Genomic DNA, 17,021 nt, shown 5'->3' with positions numbered 1-17,021 from the left:
TGATGGCAGAACACTCTTGGCAGAGGAAACGGTACATGCAAAGGCCCTGAGGGGAGGGTCAGCTTGGCATGTCTCAGGAGAATATTGAAGGCCAGTGTAGCTGGAGCACAGTGGGAGAAGAATATGAACTAGATGAGTTTAGAGTGGCAGACTGGAGCCAACACAAGTAGGGTCTGTGGGCCAAAGTAAGGATTTTGGATCATTCCAATGAGAAGCTAATTAAGTTTTTCTAATGGGAACTAATTAAGCAGGGCATGATGGGATCTTGTTTATATACTAAAAATATCTTTTTGCTCTGGAGAGAGAATTGATCATAAATGACAAAGAGGGGAAGTGGGAGGGCATGAACAAGACTGGGATAGTGTCTACAAATAGAGCTAACTTGCTGGTAGATTGTATACAGAGTGAGACATTAAACAACTAAGTGGATGCTGGTGCCATTTATTGAGTGGGGTGACTATGGGAGCTATGTTTTTAAGGGAAAGTCAAGAGTTTTAATGTGGCCATCCTGGTTTGAACTTCCCATTGAGCATCCAAGTGGGGTTATATGAAGAAGATGGCCTAAACAGCAAGAGTGAAACTCACTGGAGAGGTGAGACTGGAGATACACATTTATGACTCAAGGGCAAATAAATGGAATTTAAGGCCATGGAACAAGATGAGATCCATTATGGAAGAAGAGGGCCAAAGACCCAGATGTGGGTACCACGATATTTAGACAACAAGCAGGGGAGCAGAACCAGCAAAGGAGACTGAGAGGAAATGACTAGAGACCAGGCAGAAACCAGAGTGTGGTGGCACAGCAGCTAAGAGAGGATGGTTTTTCGAAGGTCAGCCCTGACAAATACTGCCAAAGGATGGAGAAGCACGAAGACAGATGAGTGCTTATGGGGTGTGGCATCATGGATGCTACTAAAAGCCTTAGCAAACCAGCTTCCATCTGTCTGGGGGAGAGACATTTGGCTAAAGTAGGTTCAAGAGAGAACGAAAGGAAATGAGATGGAGGCTATGACCAATGTGGTGTGAAGGGGAGCAGAGAAATGGAGATAGCAGCTGGAGGGCGACAAGAGGTCAGAAATCTTTTCATTTTAGGGTGTGTTTTACTAACATTTGTTGTAAGCTGGGAGGGGTCTGATCCAGTAGAAGGGAAGGACTGATGAAGCAGAGAAAGAGGACATCTAAAGGAGTTAAGTCCTTAAACTGGTGAAAGGGATGTGATCCCTGAGATAGGAGCTTGGGCCCATCATCTGTAGTAACAGAAAGGCAAAAAGCACAGGTACAGATACATACAGGTTGGCGTATTTAGTGGAAGGAAAAGAAGAAGGTCTTAAGTAGATTGCTTCTGTTTTCTCAGGAATCACGATCATCAGTTAAAAGTAAGATGGGTAGTGAGGAAACAGGGCTTTTGAAAGTTTGAGGAGAAACAAGAAGGTAATAACTGGCCAATATTTATGTTTTTCAACTCCAAAATATCAACTTGGTGTGCCTGATCTACTAAATCCCCAATGTTATTTTGAGAACATGAAGATAATTACTTAATATATATCTTTCTAAGAGCAAAGGGATCAGCTCAGATAGGGACCCCCAATATCTAAATCACTGAACAACAAGTACTGGTTAATTTGTGTTCCTAAACTGTACAGGGATTGGCCAAAATAGTTGTTCATCTCACTCTTTTTGTGTGTATAGCCCATAGTACAAAGTACTACTGCTGATATTACTATATAATAACTAAAATTTATTGAGATACTATTATATGCCGAGCACTGTGATAAGTTCTTTACATGTCTAATTTCTTTTAATACCCCCAGCAACTAAATGAGCAGCCTGTACTATTATTATCCAAATCTTATAAATGATGAAGCTGAAGCTTACAAAGGCTAAGTTACAGCAATATGAGCAACCATGTAGTTGTTCATGAGACAGAAGGACAGAGTCAGCATGTAGTTATGAATGGAGTTGTATAAATAAATGCAAAGCCAAAATTTAATAAGGTATTCATGCTTGTAAATAATTTTCCCATAGGAAAACAGAACTATAAAGCTAAAACATAAATAAAATGACATATACCTGTAAATGATTTACATGAAAGTTGAAATACTTCAGACAGAGTCAAAAAATGGGCATTTAGAAACCCCTGTTGACATAACAAAGTCTGTTAAAGAAGAAACTCAGTCACTGGTGTACCTGTAAAGTGTTTAACAGCTGGCTTTGGGGAGTATGGGGTGACGGCTGGTTTGTAGTAATTGCCAATTTCTGTGGTGTAAATACTTCCACCATGGAGTTCAAGCTAACAATGTGACTTCAACCAAATCACAAAAAGTCTTGAAAAACTACCAGTTCATTCTTGTTCGTGAGCTCCAGCACACCACAGGAATAAGCCAGCATGACTCCTTCTCGTACCAGCAGACCTCTTGTTCCCTTAGGTATGTCTAGTAAGGACAACTTTGAGACCTCAGAGCTTCAGTTGGTCTGAGATTGTAGCTTTCTTCCTATGGGCCAAGAGAATAAAATAAAAAGGACACTCTAGACATGAATTCTACTGATTCTAACATATTTTTGATATTAAGGTTAAGAACAGGTGTCTGTATTTTCTCTTTTTTCCAAAAATATTGAAAAAACTAAGTGAATAAGATAAAATCACATACAACAATTCAGAGAGGTCACTTCCTATGTTTCAACATGTTTGTGTAATTCAAGGCTTTATGTTCTTAAGCAGTAGTTATATAGCTTGAGACTCACGTAAGTGCCTGAGAAGTTGCTGTTGATTTATTGGATAATGTAAATGACTGAGTTTTCTGTATGGAAACAATCCACACAGAGATTTAGCTTAATGCCATCTTAAACAAAGCATTCATTGATCTTCTAGTTTCACATTTAAGATTATGAATACTCACCAGAGTAGTGCATTTACCAAGTCATGGTTGATTGTCATGTGAACTTTCAGAATTATGTCTTTTCGGTTCCATTTCTGATTCATGCCAGAGCAAGTATGGTTTAGAGTCTAAGGTTGAAATAGGACTTTAGGGCAGAATCAAATTTTCTTTTATATGTGATCCCTAGATTTTTTTTTTTTTATGTCAGTGTTCCTGGTATTATAGGAACACTGAATTATTTTGTCATTTTAAATAAAAATTTATTCAATGCCGTCCAAAATTGAGGTTCTAGATAAATATCTCAAAAAAACAAGCGAAGTAGCAAACAGCATTATTTGGAAAGGGAAAAATTAAGCGACATGTGCACTTATGATTAAAACAATTCATTCGTTAATTTATTAAATTTTTATTGAGTACCTATTAAGTTCTAGACATTGTTCAGACTTGCTGAGATTAATCATTGTTCCTAAATGACAAAGATCAGAAAATAAGTGCCCCTATGGTGGGAACAAACTGAGAAAGGGCAAGAGATGGAGGAGATGACCAGAGAGACGTAGATCATGTGGTGCCTGGTAGGATATTGTCAGGGCTCAAGACCATTCTCTAAGGGACATGGGAAAACTATATCAGGGTTTTTCAGTAACCTGGGCAAGAGGCATTGGTGACCAGACCAGAGTAGTAGCAGTAGAGAAATGGTCAGATTCCTGGTGGGTTGATGTGAAATGTCAGAGAGTCAATTATGAATTGAGTACCTGGAAGGATAGAGTTGTGTCCACTGAAGTGGGGAAGGCTGTGGGTGGAGCAGACTGTGGGAAGCGGTTAGGGAAGATTAGGAGTTCATTATTGGACATATTTAGTACAGGATGTCTATTATTGTACATATTCCAGTGGCAGTGACAAGTAGGAGGCTGAATGGATGCAACCGGAGTCCAAGAGAGAAGTCTGGAATAGAGAGATACACTTGGGGGTCGTCAGCAGATAGTTGGGATGAGACTGTATGAGGTCACCGAAGGAGGAAATATAAGGGAAAAAAAGACCAAAGACTGAGCCCTGGGACACTCCAATATTAACAGGTTGGGAGACGTGGCATCCAGTGAAAGATGAAAGCCCAGAGTGTGGAGTCCTGGGAACCAAATAAAGGAATTGTAACAAGGAGGAGGACAGGGTCAGGTGTGTCAATGCTGCTAACTAGTTGTACCTGTGAGGACCAAAAATCACCACTGGGTATAGCATCATGGACATTATTGCTGACCTGGACCACAGGCAAAGAGATGATGAGGTAATGGGTACAAAGGCCTAACTGCAGTGGCTTTAAGAGGAAATGGGAGGAGAAGAATTGGAAACTACAATAAATGATTACTTCATCAAGGAGTTTTGGTGCAAAAGGAAGTGAGGAAATGGGGCATTACCTGGCGGAGAAAATAAAATCAAGAGAAGCTTTTCTTAGATGGTAGAGATTAACAGGATGTCTCAAAATTAATTTTGTATACATAGCTCTGTATAAACACTCTAATCTTTGCACTTTCATTATACTGTTTACATGTCTCTCTCCCCCAATAACTTGTGAGTTTTGTGAGGACAGGGACCCTGTTTTATTCAACTTTGTATGCACATAGGCTAACTCAGTATATTGGTTTTCTATTGCTGCTGTAACAAATTACCACAGACGTAGTGGCTTAAAACAACACAGCTCTGTTACTTAGAAATCTGACGCAAGTCCCTGGGCTAAAATCAACATGTCAGCAGAGTGTTTTTTTCTTTGCTTTTTCCAGTTTCTAGAAGCTGCCCACGTGTCTTGGCTCACAGCCCCTCCTCCATCCTCAACACCAGCATGTCTGCATCTTTCTGACTCTGCTCCCATAGCCACATCTCCCTCTGATTCAGAAATCAACTGGGAAAGCTTCTCTGATTGTAAGGAGGCATATAATTAGATTGGGACCACCAGACCATCCAGGACAATATCTCCTTTTCAGGGTCCATAGTTTAATCCCATCTGCAAAGATCCTTTTGCTATGTGAGGTAACATATTCACAGGTTCTGAGTAATAAGACATGGACATCTATCCAGGTCATTATTCTGCCTATCACATCCAGTGACTGACACATAGATAAATAAGCATTAAGAATATAAAACATGCATTTTTCCTTTTGACATTTACCTTACTGCATTATAAAGGCCAGGATTCCCTAAAAGACTATCGTCTTTCTCAGAGTAGAAACTGTTTCACTTTTGTTTTTCACCTGTTCTGAGCACTTAGCCCAGGGCATGAAGTCGGCGCTGAAGTAGTATTTGTTGGATGATTGAATGAACAAATAAATTTGAGTACACCAGTACTTTCATGTAAGCTGCTATAGGAGCGATCTCTTCTTTGGGCACAACAGATGATATCTAATCCCTTCAAGGGAAAGGGGATGCCCTCTCTGGGAACAGGATCAGTTCTTCTTCCTTGCCCTCTCTTATGTCTAATCTAGCAGGATTATGCATAATCTAACTCTATGCACATACAACTCTTGTATATAAAAATGGAAGCATCCTAAGACAAGCTTTTCTACCCCTTGTATTTTTATTTGACCATGTCAATATTTCCATCAGCTGCTTAGTGTGTTATTAAGTAGAGCTTCAACAACTTATTAAATCTTTATATATAGGACACTAAAGTGGTGACTCGAATATGGTAGAATTTCAGGCATTCGAGGCAGTAAATATGACTGGTCCTGTGTGGGAAAAAACTGGTGGGAACTGTGGTGTAGATTAGGCACCCAGAAGCCCAGACGTGTGTCACAAGCAAATCTCAAGGAAAGCAATGTAGGCAGGGCTGCAACAGCCAGGAGGCCACTGAAGAAGAGGATGCCAGAAGAGGGAAGCCCAAGAGAGCAGAAGCAATGGGCCCTCAGGGCCCTTCGCAGCTCCTGCCCACCCAACCCATCCAGGTGCGTCTCCCTCTACTTCCCTCGGTGCCACACCCCTCAAAGCAGGCACATGTCCTCCTCCAGCTCCCCTGCCTCCCAAGCACATTCCTGTAGGTTTGCTCACATCCTCCTGCTTTTCCGGATGCATTTGAAACCATTGCCCACACCCTCCTTCCTGAGCTCTCCCCTGCCCAGTTTCCTGAGTCACCTTGCCCTACTGGTATTCCTGCTGCCTCTCTGAACTTCCTTTGATTTTCTCTGGATCCCCTTTTGTATTGGTTTCCTAGGGCTGCTATAACAAGTACGTACCACAAACTTTGTGGCTGGAAACAACAGAATGTGTTGATTCACAATTCTGGAGGCTGGAAGTTCAAAATCAAGGGGGACATAGCTCAACCTGTACCACCCTCCTATAAAGCAATGATCTACAAAGTGGGGTGAGAACCCCACAGAGTACACAAGATGATCCTTTGAGGAAAGAAAAGAAAATATTGAAATTTTTATTTCTATTTATATTTTTCCTAAAAAAAAAAAAATAAGAAAGAAATTAAGTTTTACTAGTATTTCCTATGTGGACCGACACAGGTGACATCCCTTGTATTCTCTCTGTCAAGGCCCCAGGTAGCACGCCATGAGTGGTGGGTGCTGAGGGAATAACAGACTCTCCTCAGTGCAGGGGGCTGAGGGAGATGCCTGCTTCTTATTGGACTTCAGTATAGCTCTACGTATCTCATTTGTGTGCTCTAAGATACCATCAATGTGGCTGCTTTTATGAAAACAGGACCTTTAACTAGTAGAATCTTTACACCACTTTGTACACCACTTTGTAAAGCAGGATTGTGGAAGAATGTAAATTCTAACCAAAAGATGAGATTGCACTTTATTTTACAACACTACACGTTTTCCAGCTTTACTAGCCTTTTTGATGATGAAAAATAACAGTAAGTCGTCAGCGGCGGCAGCCGTCCGTCTCGAGAGACGATGGTGTAGCTTCTTAAAAGTCTATCTGCACCGCCGAGAATGGCTGTGCAGTCCGACTCGGGAGTGACACGGTATTCGAATTCTGTCTCCTCCCGTGTTGAATCGACATCTTGTGATGACGCTGGAGTGTCCTCTCCAGTGAAGCTGAAGCTACAGAGCCTGGGCAGGGTGATATGGAGGGTCTGCTGTTGCCCATGCAGCAGACCCCCCCTCTCTTCGCAGCTGAAGGGTCCAAGGGAAAGACGGAGTCGATACAGCTTGGGTTCAGGTGCGCCGCAGGAGTTGCCGGTGTTGACTACAACGTCAAACCGCCTTAGGGACTCCGGCTCCGGATTTTCTGTCGGGGTTTACTCCCTTAGCCTTTCCCCCTGAAGAGGTATGCCGCAAGGCAGCGGAGGTTTTTTGGAGTCAGAGTTTTCCTTCTCTGATGTGCCCTGACTGGAAGATCGAACCAGCGACACTTAGCTCGCAGGCCGACGTTCAATCCACTGAGCCAAACCAGCCAGGGCCATAACAGTAAGTAGTAGTATGCTATCTACCAAATATATTGGGCGGAGGGGAGAAGAGACTAGGAGCTGGAACTGGGAAACCCTCTTAAAGCTGGGTCTTCCAGGATGCAGTGGAAGGTCTCCATTCTCCAGCAAAGAGACGCATGGGGAAGTGTGTCAGGGTCAGCCTGGTCTTCAGGTGGGGACAAGGTAGTCTCCACTAGGATTCTTAAGCCTATGTCTGGCCTCACATCATTTGAGGGGGTTGAAACTATACCAGTTGAATGGACTAGGCACCTTGAAGCTAAGAAATCTGCATTAAAAATTGTTCTTAAGCCACTGACACCCCTGGCAGAAGCCAACCAAAACCAGCTCAGAGGACACCCCCTCAGCCCAGGTTTGACAGTTTTCTTCTTAATATATTTTATAGTAAGTAAACTATTTGCAGGATTAAAAACCATTTAAGAGGCTGTGGTAGTCCAGGATAGAGGTCCTGACATATGAATTAGAGTGGGGAGGAAAGTAAGAGGTGGATTTGAGGGGTTTTGAAGGATAATCAGCAGGCTTTGATGACTTATTTGGAGATGGTAGGTGGAGTGGAAAGTTAAGGATGACTTCCTGGTGTCTAACTTGCATACCTGAGTGAAACAAGGTTGCCCTTTACTAAGAGGGCACAGAGGAGCAGAAACAGGTTTGTAGGGTAAGGCAGTTTGCTCAGCTTGGCATGTGCTGAGCTACGTCACCTATAATGCATCCACATCCATCAGCAAGGATGATATTCCAGTCTGGAGCAGAGATAAAAACTCAAATATTGTCAGCATATACAAATGGGATTTTAGCTGTAGCAATGGATGAAAGCGCCCAGGAGGTGTGTAGAGTGATGCAAGGCTAGGACAGAGACTGAGGAACAGCAGCTTTAAGAGGACGGGTGGAGAAACCCACACCAGCCAATTCTCAGGTAAATATCAAGTGCAAGTGATATTGACAGAGGTCAACAGCCAGTTTCCTTCTGCCATCCTCACACAAAGCACAGCTTGTCCAAACACTCAGAACACTTCTGAGCCACACCCCTGCTCAATGTTCATTCATGAGAGAATAAATAAACTTAAGGCACCCAACACAGCAATGCTGTCTTTGCACAGTTGATCACAATTACTTGGGACATTAATTTGTTCTTCTTTTTTGGTATTGTATTTCACTATTTCAATTAAACGATATGCAGAGCAGAAGTTGATTATAATAATGGTAAATCCTCTATACTAGGAAATGCTCTGATATGATCTCATATAAACCCACTGATATGAGAACCACGGGCTTATCTAAATGATAAACTGTATAATGGTGTTTTCTGGAAGGAGGCCATGTGGGATCCAGTGACTCTCAGAGGCCTTTGTGCTGGTCTCACTGGGATCTGTCCTAGGTGCATTTCACATCTGTTGGCTGCTGACTGGCTCAGTTCAAACCTTGGGCTAGCACGGTGGTTCTCAACCTTCTTAATGCCACGACTCTTTAATACAATTCCTCATGTTGTGGTGACCCCCCAACCATAAAATTATTTTCATTGCTACTTCATAACTGTAATTTTGCTACTGTTATGAATCGTAATGTAAATATCTGATATGCAGGGTGTATTTTCATTGTTACAAATTGAACATAATTAAAGCATAGTGATTAATCACAAAAACAATATGTAATTATATATGTGTTTTCCGATGGTCTTAGGCGACCCCTGTGAAAGGATTGTTTGACCCCCAAAGGGGTCATGACCCACAGGTTGAGAACCGCTGGGCTAGTGGATTCAGGGTCAAGGGACCAGTTAGTCTGTTTCTCATTCTGTAGCCATATCTTGGCTATTTCCCTTTGCACTTGACATAGGACTTCTGCCTGTTACTCAACATTCTTCTCAGATTTGGTTGCCATCGCTAATCTTTCCTTGACCGTTTCAGCCTATGGATTTTTTTCCTTCCTATGAACTTTTATCATGTCTTCTGTCACTCACCTGGTTCTTGGTAATATCTGGTTGGAGATTAACTTCACTTAATCTTATTTTTCCTCTGAGTTATTTGCTGTCATTAGGAAGGATATTGAAAGACTTGACATCTTTTATTCATTCTCCTGGAAGATCAGACCCTCCTTTATCCTTGGTATAGATACAACTAATAACTAATTTTTAATTATATAAAATATAAAATATGGGCATATTTATAATCATATATAAACATGGTTATGGCATGTTTTGTTCTGAAACAATTCATTAATTATTGAGGAACAGAGGTGAGGGATGCATAGAAGAATAGACTACAATCATGTCTAGGCTAGGTACAAGTGATTTATTTATTTCATATTCACTTATTTTAATTTTAATGTTAAAATTGAGTGAATTTAAAATATATATATTATAGAATGATACTGTGTCAGTTATTGATCTATTGTTTCTCATCTCTGAATCTACCCTTCATTGCCAATGTGTGGTACTAGAGCTGGACCTGAAAACATTTCTCTTTACTGGGTGGCATGATGTTAATTTAAGATTTGTCAGCTGAGGTTCTGGAGGGATACTGCAGGGCAACAAGAGAAAGGGAGTTATCTTCCTGGTTCTGGTGTGCTTTTGTTTGCTTCTTTCTCCTGTGGCTTTCCTGTGGCAGAGGACAAGGTAGGGGGCACACTCACTTCAAGTAAGTTTAAGCAGCATACTCCCCACCGCCCCTGCTTGTGCTGGTTTCCAGTGAGACCAGCAGCATTCCCATGGGCAGCCTCTCAGCAACTTTCTGGCACCCCAGCGGATGACTCCCTGCCTGCCAGTCCCAGCCTGTGACACCTTCAAGAATTTTTGTGTCATTCATCATGTTATGGTTGTAAGATCGTTATTTCAGTCTTGGGAGTGGGGACTCTTTGAATCTGTCTCTTCCTTAAGTACTCTGCCTCAGCCCTTGGGTAGGCGCTAGGCTGCTCTGTCTGCTATTCCAATGTTCTTCAGAGTTCACTTTACCCCAAAGTAGCTAGTTCTCTGTTATTAATTCCAAGTACTGTGTGGTTTCTCCTTACTGGACCCTGAATAACACAGATAGAATAAGTGGGATCATTTCATACAACTTACTCACTTTATAGTTGAGGAAATTGGACCAGAGAGGCCAGGAGAGAGACCAGGAAAAGAAATGCCTTTTCTAAATCACAGCTAGTGAGCAGTGGAATTAGAGGTGGAACTCACATCACCTACTGGTCAATTTAAGTAGTGACTGCACTATATTAACCCTGCGTGATACATAGGTGCTGAGTGGATGGATTAATGAATGAAGGCTCAGAGAGCAAGGCTTTGTTGCTGAAGGCCCAGGAGTCTTTGATAGTGATAAAAAAAGTTATCAGAGATAAGAAAAGTACACAGTTAGGAGAGGCCAAGACCCCTTAGCAAAGAAATTGCCAATTAGTCACAATGGAACAGGCTAAACCAATAGTTTGACTTCAGCCTACAGATGATCAGGGTTTGGGGAGATAATTTCTAGGGGTCATTTGCTCTCCAGGTTCCTGAGCCTTGAGCATCCTTGGCCGGAAAGCATGCTTGTGTTTCCCAGTGCCCACCCACCGACTCTTCAGATCACCCAGGCTGCCCAAATATTCACCAGTTGGTGGCAGCTTTTCTGGAAGGGTCCCAATGTAATTGTAGTATCCAGAGGAGGCAGCTCTTTGTTGTGGGTGAAAACTAATGGCAGTGGAGAGGACTCATCCAAAACCACCCCCATCACCCACCCACGTTCATGGGAGTCCCACAACCCACAAAACAATGGTTTGGATTTTGTAATTAATAGTTTTTCTTTCACAAAGATTGTTTTGGCACATTGGGCCCCTGTACACAGTCTCTTTGAAGCATTGGCCTGGGCCCAGCTGTTGCTTCTAATTTCTAATTTAGGGCATGTTTACATAGCAAGAGAAGAAAGGCCAGTCTAGCAGTTTTGATTAGAGTTAGGAAGGCAGTGGGAAGGCTTAGCCTCAGGCAAACTCACTGGAGACACGTTCATTAAAGGAGAGGGAATTCCAGCCGTAGAGATAAAATGGAACAAGTACTAGGCTTGAAGTCCAGCACTCTGAGGTCAAGTCCCTGCTCTGCTACTAATAGTTACTATGATCCCAGACCCCAATAATATCAGTCCAAGAGATTATGGGATTCAAGGTCTCAGGGAAGAAACTAGGAAAGCACGTCTCCTCTTCATCCACTGTTCCTTCCAAGAAATTGACTCCTCTGTGTTTTAGAAAAAAATTTCTTTAAAAGAATGAGGGTTTCACTTTGTACCTAGCTGGTAAAACATGACCCAACGTGCTTTTCTTATGCGTGCATTCATTCACCTTCCAGGTGTGAAAGAAGCAGCCAAGTCCTAACCATCTTTCAGGTTCATACTCAGAGCTCTCCTCTCCACAAAGCTTCCCTGCTCGCTGGCACACTCTCAAATCCTTTTCAACTAATTTCGCAATTAATCCTATAACCTGTAGAGGTTAGCCAGTATATTGTTACTTTATTTCTCAAGACTTATTCTCAGAGACTTAATCCATTAATCCATTAATCCATTTCTTGCCCATAGATTTATAGGCAAATCCACCCATTTGCTATGTCTCTATAACCAGACTGTGCGTTCTCAAGGGTAGGAACTGGCTCTTACATTTTGTATCCCCCACAGATTCAAATACAGTGTCTTACACATTGTTCATGCTTAATTAATAATCCTTAATTGATTGGTCCATTAGCACTGTGTATGTACAAAGGCATGTAAGTAAAAGTTCTTGTCCTCAGGAAAGAGTCAATCAAAATGAAGGATATAGTCCAACCAGAAGAGTTAAAGGACAACACAAGAAATATCCCCTGACCTGTGATTCACTGTAAATAAATGCAATAGACCAGTGGGTCCCAAACTTTGGGCCTTGGATCCTTTGTTGTCCATGAGTTGGACTAAGTATCACAATCCTTATATCAGTAAGATGACTCAGCCAATACCAGAAGATGCATATATTTACTTTTTTCAAATGTGTACTGTGATTGGCAAAATAAAGAGCCACTGAAAAGCTTAGGATTTCATGCTTTGCTTTGGTCATCAAGAACTTTTAAAATAGGTACCAAAAGAACAATTATTGTCATGTGGGTTCTGTGAACATTTTTTGAAGTTAAACATTATCATAATCAAATAGGGTTATTCAAATCACTGTCATAGACAGCTGAAATGTAGCAAAGAAAGCAAATACTTAAACCTGGGCAGGTCAAAGGATTTTTTTTTTTTTTTTTTTCCTGAAAGAGATCAGATTTGAATTAAGCCTTGAATAATAATTTCTTAACAGCAGGATCTTATCTGCAGCTCAACCCATTTCAGGAGTTTCAATGTATTTGAGAGGGTAAAGGCCTCAAGACTCATACCTTCATGCTACAATTCTCTCCATGATCTATCATAATACTTCAAAAATAGAAGGTACACAGACAAATTGGAGCACAGATGGATGGAAATCTCAGGTTAATTAACTTCCTTTAAGAGCATCCAGGTTATTAGCTGATTTGAGAAACCATTCACTCTGGGAATATATACCAATCAGTTGAAAAACTCTGAAACTCATTTGATCAGATTTTTAAAAACATCTTTTAAGCTCTACCATCAACTGTGAAAATATCCCACACCCTCAAAACTAAATGAAGAAATCGTGTGTATAAACATACATGTGTACAAGGAATCATGTGTATGAGGACTGTGCCTGCAGATGAAGTGCAATGGTTTCTATTTGTCACATAATGTGGATGGAGATGTGGATATTAGTCCAAGATTGGTCACACACTTGCCCTACATAACTTCTTGGGCAAGTCACTTTATTTTTTCTAGGCCTTCCACAGATAAAATAAGGGGTTGGAGCAAAGAGTCTTTAAGGTCTCGTCTACGGGCATGTTTCTGCTTTTTGGATGGTTACTGTGGCGGGACAAGCCCTCTGTTTCCAGGGGATCTGGCTGTTACCACTACTCAGCCCTCTGACCCAGGAGAAGTGGGCAGGGAGTTGCCCCAGGAGGTGAGCAGAGGGAAAGCAGATGACTTTGCCATCTGATCTGGAAAAGGTTCCAGGAGGCTCTCATTCCTATAACCCTTCTGCAAAAGTCGATCTCTCTCAAAGAGATAACACTTCACTCTCTCCAGTTCTGACCTTTTCCTTTAGGCTAAAATTTACCAGTGAATCAAATTTCTGTCTTTCTTTGAACCTGATTTCATTTACAAAACAAATGCTGTCTATTCACTCCCCTGCGCTGCTGGGGGGACATCATGTAAGATGATCCAGCTCCTTTGCAAAGCCATTTTGGCATGAAGGATCACAGTGCTTAAAAATATTCATAGCCTTTTATCTTATAATTCCTTCCAGAAATCTACCTTAAGGAAGTAATTCTGAATATCATTTAAAATTCAGGCATAAAGATGTTCATCGTCGAATTGTATAATTTATAATTGCAAAAAGTGGAAGCAAACTAAATGTCTGGAATAAGGGAATGGCTAAATAAGTCATAGTTTGTAAAAACAGTGAAATATTGTGTTAATAAGTGGCCTTAAAGAGTATGAAATAACAACTTTGAGACTGCTTAGTTTGCAAAATGATAAGGAGAGAGAGATACAAAATTCGCTATATGGTGTGATTTTAACTCTGTAAACAAAATATAAATAAAAAAATATTGAAAAGAAGTACAGCAAAATGTTAACAGTGATATTTCTGAATGTTGGGATTCTTTGTTGCTCATGTTCATCTATTTTTATTAATAAGCTTTTATTATTATAAAATAAAAGTATGGTTCAAATAAAAAGGAACATGCCTGGACAAAATATTAATAATAAAACTTCTCATTGAAAGAATTCAAATGTTATTTTCCTCTTCATATTTTTCTTCACTTTTCCAAATTATATACTATTTATATAACCAAAGCAAAAAATTTAAGTTCAGGAGACCATACCAGGATAATTATCATGGGGCTCCCATCCCACTCCCTACCCCCATGGTGGCCTGATGAGTTGGTGCAGCTTAGTAGCCTGCCAAAGTTGGAAGATGCTCTACTGTGCTTGTCACTAAATTTAGACTACAGGTGGCAGGAAGAAGGAGAATGATCCAAGGGGCAGCTGCCTAGGACATCTCAGGAACCCAAATCTGGGTTATGCTATTGAATGCTGACACTACTTTCAAACATCCTGGACAGCCCTCGCCACACTGCTCGTCCCAAGAACCGGAGGCGCACTCACTTGTCCCCACAAGTGCCCATCCTGTGCACCACCAGCAGGAGTGAGTTGAGGCAGGGAGCCAGCTAAACGGGTGACCCCACCTAGAGACTTTGGGGTGTGCTCTGCTGCTTCCCTCTAACTGCCCTAAAGGCTGGCAGATTCCAGCAGCTAGGAGGTCAGATCCTAGCAGACTGCAGTCTGGAAATATCCCAGGAAACGACGAGGAGTTTTTCCCTTCATCTCAAACATTTGGCATTGAGAGGAAGTATGAGAGTCACATTTGTCTTCCAGCTCTTCTACTAACTATCTGGGGAACCTTGGACAAGCTGTTTGACCTGTGCCTCAGTTTCCCCATTTAACATTGCTTACAGACATAAATTCTGGATCGACAGTGTTGAATGAAGGACAAAGAGTGAGATAGGGAGGGCTCATGAAGCATGCCCAGGAACAAGCTCACAGGGACTTCTCCCCTTTGGGAGGAAACAGTAGCGGCACTCCCTCCCCTACCACACCAGACTGACCCCAGACAAATTTCCTCTGCCCGGTGCAAGCTTTTTCTGGCTTGCCTCTTGGTTGGGGACACAAGTCTACAATCCAGTGCACAATTACACATTACTCGGTCTCATCTCCAGTGTCACCCAGCACAAGTTCATTCAAGGTCTGCTTAAGCACGTATTAAAGAAATAGGTAGTAAGTGAAACTGGAAACAGGCATAGAAGACCACTTTTTGGTCCTCACCAAGCTCACTGTTTAGTCAGAGGAGAGAGAACTAGTTATGGTTCAAAGTACTAGATGTAAAGTAGAAGTCTGTATCAAGTGCTTCCTGGGGCTTCAGATTAGGGGGCCCAGGAGAAAGATGGGAGGATGAGGCAAACCTTCACCTTTGAACTGATGCTGAGGAGGAACAACTTGCATGATGGATGGTAGGTGTTCACAGTTGAACGAGAGCTGAAGAGAGAGGGACAGGTGCCCAGGCTTCAGAGGAAGGGGTGAGTTTGCTGCATATAAGAAATGGGAAAGTGAAGAGTGGGGGCAGGAAGTGAGGGCTCTCCAAGTCAGCAAGAGAATGTGTGGTGGGCAGAGGCAAGGGGACTGGAGCCCTCGCCCACGCCCACGAGGCCTGCTTGGGAGCTCCCTAGCTCATATCGCAGAGATGCTGTTTGGAATGATGGAGGGCTGAGGTTAGCCTCTGCGTCGTCATGGGAAAAACTGAGACACAATGCAAGCAAGACTGCAGGCGCTGGGAGCAGACAGAATCTGTGGGAATCATCCTGGGGACTCGGGAAATCACAGGGAGAGTGTTGTCACAGGCAGGGCAATGGTTAGGGGCTAAGCAGGGAGAATGCCTGGTGGCAGGGTTGGGCAAGGCAGGGTTCTACCATTGGCTGGCAGGGTAGTGGGAGATGCGTTTCTCCATCTGTCTCACAATCGAGCTTCCTCTAACATATTTCCATATTAGTCTTAACCATGATTGTATTATATTATCTTTAAAAATGTGGAAAAGCCCCCCACCCCCATTTCCCACCATCCCCACCCTGCTGTTTTGCTCTGGTCACACACAGTGGAGTCCAGGCTGGAGCCCCATGTGACCAACCCACAAGGGTCAAGGGCAACCCAGGGGATCTTAAACACAAAAGGGAAAATAACAGCACATCAAGGCGTTCCCAAAGGGCGGGCCAAGTGAATGTCATTGAAGCCCACATGAACTTCTCTTAATGCTGAGAGGGTGGAAGAGCTTCCCGAGGGTGGGTCCCAGGGGAAAGATAAACACAGGAACATCAGCATTCAGAGGAGAGGGGGAGAATGGAGGCACCCCAAATGCAGCTAGTGTGAGTGTGTGTCAATGTAAAATGGGGTTTGATTGGCCCAACTACTGCTCCCACGGCTGGGGACTTCGGGGTGTCCTCCGAGAGGCCGGGGGAGCTAATTTAAGTCATCTGTCTGCTAGAACTTAGTTGAAATGAAGTTTTAGTAAGATTCTTCCTGTGGGTACTGTGGTTAAACAGAAATTCCTTTTATGTGATGTCTGAAGAGTGAGTCAAAATGAGGCCAGAAATTTCGAGATGAGTAACTCCCGGCTGGAGCACGCAGGAGCTGGGCTGAGAGTGTATTTAGGGAGAGCAGGAGCGCGTGCCAGAGGAGCCTTTGGAGGGAGAAACTGCTTCCCCAACCCCCAGCTCTCTCCCTGGGCATGGCACCCCCCCACCCCATCACACCTCGGTTTTGGAAAGAACAGTTTTTCCGTACAGAATTCTCGGCCATGATTGAACTTCAATAATCATAGTCAACCCCATTTTATTTTTTAAAAATAAAGTTTCTTTTATTGCTTTTTCTTATTGAAAAGCACTGCTGTTTATTATAGAAAAACTAGAATATGTAGATAAGTTCAAAAAACAAATAACAAAATATTCATAATCTCACCTACTTTATAGAATCAATAATAAAACCATATTAAATCATTAAAATACCCTCCTAAGTAAATATATATATTTGTGATATACAGAATATATTATACATAGTATAATACACATGATACATATAATATATATT

Source organism: Furipterus horrens, unplaced genomic scaffold (assembly GCF_987537825.1).
Source record: "Furipterus horrens unplaced genomic scaffold, mFurHor1.1.pri manual_scaffold_3, whole genome shotgun sequence".
Taxonomy (NCBI): Eukaryota; Metazoa; Chordata; class Mammalia; order Chiroptera; family Furipteridae; genus Furipterus; species Furipterus horrens.
This window is presented reverse-complemented; position numbering follows the sequence as displayed.